The following is a 7,708-nucleotide window of genomic DNA, read 5'->3' as shown; positions in this document are numbered from 1 at the left end:
CCTTCACATACATGCTCACTGCCCCCTTCACATACATGCTCACTGCCCCCTTCACATACATGCTCACTGCCCCTTCACATACATGCTCACTGCCCCCTTCACATACATGCTCACTGCCCCTTCACATACATGCTCACTGGCCCTTCACATACATGCTCACTGCCCCCTTCACATACATGCTCACTGCCCCCTTCACATACATGCTCACTGCCCCCTTCACATACATGCTCACTGCCCCTTCACATACATGCTCACTGCCCCCTTCACATACATGCTCACTGCCCCCTTCACATACATGCTCACTGCCCCCTTCACATACATGCTCACTGCCCCCTTCACATACATGCTGCTCACTGCCCCTTCACATACATGCTCACTGCCCCTTCACATACATGCTCACTGCCCCCTTCACATACATGCTCACTGCCCCCTTCACATACATGCTCACTGCCCCCTTCACATACATTCTCACTGCCCCCTTCACATACATGCTCACTGCCCCTTCACATACATGCTGCTCACTGCCCCTTCACATACATGCTCACTGCCCCTTCACATACATGCTCACTGCCCCCTTCACATACATGCTGCTCACTGCCCCTTCACATACATGCTCACTGCCCCCTTCACATACATGCTCACTGCCCCCTTCACATACATGCTCACTGCCCCCTTCACATACATGCTCACTTCCCCTTCACATACATGCTCACTGCCCCCTTCACATACATGCTCACTGCCCCTTCACATACATTCTGCATGGCTGCTTTTTTATGTAGCGCTTTTATCCAAAGCGCTTTACAATTTGTTCCTCACATTTTACCCGTTCACTCACACACTCACACACCGACGGCGGAGGCGACCATGCAAGGTGCCAACCTGCTCATTGGGAGCAGTTAGGGGTTAAGTGTCTTGCTCAAGGACACATCGACGCGCTGCCCGGGAGGAGCGGGAATCGAACCGGAATCTCCAGACGACTGCTCTACCTCCTGAGCCACTGTCCAAAAGGGCAAGGGAGGAGTCATGAATAAAAGCTGTGGCCGATCTTATCTCATTGCTGTGGTGATGATAAATGATTAGATTCAGGACCTGATGATAAATGATTAGATTCAGGACCTGATGATAAATGATTAGATTCAGGACCTGATGATAAATGATTAGATTCAGGACCTGATGATAAATGATTAGATTCAGGACCTGATGATAAATGATTAAATTCAGGACCTGATGATAAATGATTAAATTCAGGACCTGATGATAAATGATTAGATTCAGGACCTGATGATAAATGATTAGATTCAGGACCTGATGATAAATGATTAGATTCAGGACCTGATGATAAATGATTAGATTCAGGACCTGATGATAAATGATTAAATTCAGGACCTGATGATAAATGATTAAATTCAGGACCTGATGATAAATGATTAGATTCAGGACCTGATGATAAATGATTAGATTCAGGACCTGATGATAAATGATTAAATTCAGGACCTGATGATAAATGATTAGATTCAGGACCTCACTGCCCCCTTCACATACATGCTGCTCACTGCCCCTTCACATACATGCTCACTGCCCCCTTCACATACATGCTCACTGCCCCCTTCACATACATGCTCACTGCCCCCTTCACATACATGCTCACTGCCCCCTTCACATACATGCTCACTGGCCCTTCACATACATGCTCACTGCCCCCTTCACATACATGCTCACTGCCCCCTTCACATACATGCTCACTGCCCCTTCACATACATGCTCACTGCCCCTTCACATACATGCTCACTGCCCCTTCACATACATGCTCACTGCCCCCTTCACATACATGCTCACTGCCCCCTTCACATACATGCTCACTGCCCCCTTCACATACATGCTCACTGCCCCTTCACATACATGCTCACTGCCCCTTCACATACATGCTCACTGCCCCCTTCACATACATGCTCACTGCCCCCTTCACATACATGCTCACTGCCCCTTCACATACATGCTCACTGCCCCCTTCACATACATGATGCTCACTGCCCCTTCACATACATGCTCACTGCCCCTTCACATACATGCTCACTGCCCCCTTCACATACATGCTCACTGCCCCCTTCACATACATGCTCACTGCCCCCTTCACATACATGCTCACTGCCCCTTCACATACATGATGCTCACTGCCCCTTCACATACATGCTCACTGCCCCCTTCACATACATGCTCACTGCCCCCTTCACATACATGCTCACTGCCCCCTTCACATACATGCTCACTGCCCCTTCACATACATGCTCACTGCCCCCTTCACATACATGCTCACTGCCCCTTCACATACATGCTCACTGGCCCCTTCACATACATGCTCACTGCCCCCTTCACATACATGCTCACTGCCCCCTTCACATACATGCTCACTGCCCCCTTCACATACATGCTCACTGCCCCTTCACATACATGCTCACTGCCCCTTCACATACATGCTCACTGCCCCCTTCACATACATGCTCACTGCCCCCTTCACATACATGCTCACTGCCCCCTTCACATACATGCTCACTGCCCCCTTCACATACATGCTGCTCACTGCCCCTTCACATACATGCTCACTGCCCCTTCACATACATGCTCACTGCCCCCTTCACATACATGCTCACTGCCCCCTTCACATACATGCTCACTGCCCCCTTCACATACATTCTCACTGCCCCCTTCACATACATGCTCACTGCCCCTTCACATACATGCTGCTCACTGCCCCTTCACATACATGCTCACTGCCCCTTCACATACATGCTCACTGCCCCCTTCACATACATGCTCACTTCCCCTTCACATACATGCTCACTGCCCCCTTCACATACATGCTCACTGCCCCTTCACATACATTCTGCATGGCTGCTTTTTTATGTAGCGCTTTTATCCAAAGCGCTTTACAATTTGTTCCTCACATTTTACCCGTTCACTCACACATTCACACACCGACGGCGGAGGCGACCATGCAAGGTGCCAACCTGCTCATTGGGAGCAATTAGGGGTTAAGTGTCTTGCTCAAGGACACATCGACGCGCTGCCCGGGAGGAGCGGGAATCGAACCGGAATCTCCAGACGACTGCTCTACCTCCTGAGCCACTGTCCAAAAGGGCAAGGGAGGAGTCATGAATAAAAGCTGTGGCCGATCTTATCTCATTGCTGTGGTGATGATAAATGATTAGATTCAGGACCTGATGATAAATGATTAGATTCAGGACCTGATGATAAATGATTAGATTCAGGACCTGATGATAAATGATTAGATTCAGGACCTGATGATAAATGATTAAATTCAGGACCTGATGATAAATGATTAAATTCAGGACCTGATGATAAATGATTAGATTCAGGACCTGATGATAAATGATTAGATTCAGGACCTGATGATAAATGATTAAATTCAGGACCTGATGATAAATGATTAAATTCAGGACCTGATGATAAATGATTAGATTCAGGACCTGATGATAAATGATTAGATTCAGGACCTGATGATAAATGATTAAATTCAGGACCTGATGATAAATGATTAGATTCAGGACCTGATGATAAATGATTAGATTCAGGACCTGATGATAAATGATTAGATTCAGGACCTGATGATAAATGATTAGATTCAGGACCTGATGATAAATTATTAGATTCAGGACCTGATGATAAATGATTAGATTCAGGACCTGATGATAAATGATTAGATTCAGGACCTGATGATAAATGATTAGATTCAGGACCTGATGATAAATGATTAGATTCAGGACCTGATGATAAATGATTAGATTCAGGACCTGATGATAAATGATTATATTCAGGACCTGATGATAAATGATTAGATTCAGGACCTGATGATAAATGATTAGATTCAGGACCTGATGATAAATGATTAAATTCAGGACCTGATGATAAATGATTAAATTCAGGACCTGATGATAAATGATTAGATTCAGGACCTGATGATAAATGATTAGATTCAGGACCTGATGATAAATGATTAAATTCAGGACCTGATGATAAATGATTAGATTCAGGACCTGATGATAAATGATTAGATTCAGGACCTGATGATAAATGATTAGATTCAGGACCTGATGATAAATTATTAGATTCAGGACCTGATGATAAATGATTAGATTCAGGACCTGATGATAAATTATTAGATTCAGGACCTGATGATAAATGATTAGATTCAGGACCTGATGATAAATGATTAGATTCAGGACCTGATGATAAATGATTAGATTCAGGACCTGATGATAAATGATTAGATTCAGGACCTGATGATAAATGATTAGATTCAGGACCTGATGATAAATGATTATATTCAGGACCTGATGATAAATGATTAGATTCAGGACCTGATGATAAATGATTAGATTCAGGACCTGATGATAAATGATTAGATTCAGGACCTGATGATAAATGATTAGTACAAGAACAAACATTGCCAGTGTGTACGCAATGAAAACCAGTGTTCAGTCCCACGGACATCTATGTTGCTGGCGTACAGCATCCACCCTCTAGCAGGGGCGTCATTTTGGTATGGCAAGGTATGGCACTCGCCATACCTTGGCAAAAAAAAATGTAAAAAAAAATATATATATATATATTTTATTACAATTTTTTATGTTGATTTAGAATTCGAATGTCAACATTATGAACGAAGCTTCGAACTATTCGGTACAGCCCTAGCATGTTTTGATATTGTCAATTATATCACCTTTACTAGGTGACTTTTACTGTGACTAACTGAAATATGCAAAAAAAAAAGGAAAATGGACATAGGGAAGTTTTTTTTATCAAAGGGCAGCAGAGACAAGTGACACAGGGACACAGGTAAGGTCTGGCTTAGTGATTATAACAGTGCAGTTCAGCATTCAGTAACCCATACTTTTTGTGAATGTGTTTTTGATACTACATTCTGTTGAACACACACCTCAAAACCGTACCTAAGGAAAATTGGCTCACTTGCAAGAAAAGTAATAGACAGTTATGATATTACATTCTGCATAATTCATATGCAAAATATTGTGGTTCCCTGCTTTAGTCTGTTGACACAGTTCTATACTAAAAATGCTTGTGTAGTCCTGTGTCATACTGTACCCAAATGTCATAGAACTGAATTGTATAGAAACAACTCACCAAAAGTGTCTATTGCACAACTGATTTGACAAAAAAAAATACACCATGGGGGGGAAACACCCCCTTCACCCCCCCCCCCCCCCCCCCCCCCCCCCCTCGCCATACCTTGCCTTTTACTGAAATGACGCCACTGCCCTCTAGTTTCACGAACTGAAGCTCCAAGACATCCTCTGCAACAGCGGTGAGCGAGTATGTGAATGGGGCCAGTGTCACAGCATGTATGTGAATGGGGCCAGTGTCACAGCATGTATGTGAATGGGGCCAGTGTTACAGCATGTATGTGAATGGGGCCAGTGTCACAACATGTATGTGAAGGGGGCCAGTGTTACAGCATGTATGTGAAGGGGGCCAGTGTTACAGCATGTATGTGAAGGGGGCCAGTGTTACAGCATGTATGTGAAGGGGGCCAGTGTTACAGCATGTATGTGAAGGGGGCCAGTGTTACAGCATGTATGTGAATGGGGCCAGTGTCACAGCATGTATGTGAAGGGGGCCAGTGTTACAGCATGTATGTGAAGGGGGCCAGTGTTACAGCATGTATGTGAAGGGGGCCAGTGTTACAGCATGTATGTGAATGGGGCCAGTGTCACAGCATGTATGTGAAGGGGGCCAGTGTTACAGCATGTATGTGAAGGGGGCCAGTGTTACAGCATGTATGTGAAGGGGGCCAGTGTTACAGCATGTATGTGAAGGGGGCCAGTGTCACAGCATGTATGTGAAGGGGGCCAGTGTTACAGCATGTATGTGAAGGGGGCCAGTGTTACAGCATGTATGTGAAGGGGGCCAGTGTCACAGCATGTATGTGAAGGGGGCCAGTGTTACAGCATGTATGTGAAGGGGGCCAGTGTCACAGCATGTATGTGAAGGGGGCCAGTGTCACAGCATGTATGTGAAGGGGGCCAGTGTCACAGCATGTGTGTGAAGGGGGCCAGTGTCACAGCATGTATGTGAAGGGGGCCAGTGTTACAGCATGTATGTGAAGGGGGCCAGTGTCACAGCATGTATGTGAAGGGGGCCAGTGTCACAGCATGTATGTGAAGGGGGCCAGTGTTACAGCATGTATGTGAAGGGGGCCAGTGTCACAGCATGTATGTGAAGGGGGCCAGTGTTACAGCATGTATGTGAAGGGGGCCAGTGTCACAGCATGTATGTGAAGGGGGCCAGTGTTACAGCATGTATGTGAAGGGGGCCAGTGTTACAGCATGTATGTGAAGGGGGCCAGTGTTACAGCATGTATGTGAAGGGGGCCAGTGTTACAGCATGTATGTGAAGGGGGCCAGTGTTACAGCATGTATGTGAAGGGGGCCAGTGTTACAGCATGTATGTGAAGGGGCCAGTGTTACAGCATGTATGTGAAGGGGGCCAGTGTTACAGCAATAAGATAACTTCGGCCACAGCTTTAGTCACGACTCCTCCCTTGCCCTCGGAGAACAATAAAGATTTGTTCTGACAAGGAAAACTCTCTTTGGCCAGAATTGTTTGCCGTCTGTCATTTATTATTATACGTGAGCACACAGTGGGTTATACACGCCTCTGTCCGATCACAACCCGCTATCTATAAAGTCAGGTGATCAGGAATGAAGAAAAACTGCCTTTTTTTTAAACACACATTATTGAAGTCTGAAGGTCGTGAAAAGCACTGGGCAAAAGGGGAAATAAAGTGTCAAATTTGAAGGTCAGATAAAAAAATAAATAATTAAGAAGCGGATACGGACCAGCTAGCCTATAGCTGTTAGTTTAAAAACACCTCTCAGCTAGGCTAGTGGTCCATATCCGCTTCCATTCATTTGTGCTAAGCTAGGCTAGCTTGCAGCCAGAGAGCTTTCTACTGAACGCACACAGAGAGGAAACTGGTAACTTATCTTCTCGTCTGACTCTGGAGAAGACGGAAAGTGCATCTCTCATCATGTTGCCGTGTTCCTTTAAGACATGCCTTCCTTTAAGGCTACTAATCCTCAAGACTCCACGTAAACATGTACATAGTACTTTAATATTATTTTATACTAAAGTACTAAATTATTAATACTATCAATTTCATCCGTGAAGACTTATATCAGCTCGGGGAGTAAACCATTTCACAAATAAAGAAACGTGTAAAATGAGTTTACGTGCAGGTTTATCCTCCATTCATCCCAGTGTTGGGGAGTAGCATCACTGCATGTGATTAAACTTATTGGTGATTTGAGTTGTTAATTGTGTTTTTTGACATTTTCCAGTGGAGTTAACGACTGGAAATACAATTTTGTCCGGAGCCTACTAGAAAATAAAGGAATTCCATGAATTTATAAATGTTTACCACTGCCTCCGCCTCTCGCTCTCTCTCTCTTGAGTGACAGCACCTTTGACCAACCCAGCCCTTCTCTCCCTGTCATACCAGGAGATGCCATTGTGATGCTAAAGTTGGTCAATCGTCAAAAAAGCTGCCTAGATAAACAAGTTTTAAATGAACATCTGCATGAAAATCCAGTTTTACAAGTTTTACATTTCTGCATTTCCCCCCCTGGAATTTTCAACTTCCAATTCCCTCAAATATTCCATATCGAATGTG

Source organism: Notolepis coatsorum, assembly GCF_963971535.1.
Source record: "Notolepis coatsorum genome assembly, chromosome: 13".
In the NCBI taxonomy this organism is placed as follows: Eukaryota; Metazoa; Chordata; class Actinopteri; order Aulopiformes; family Paralepididae; genus Notolepis; species Notolepis coatsorum.
The sequence above is the reverse complement of the archived record's forward strand: the minus strand, read 5'-3'. Positions refer to the sequence as shown.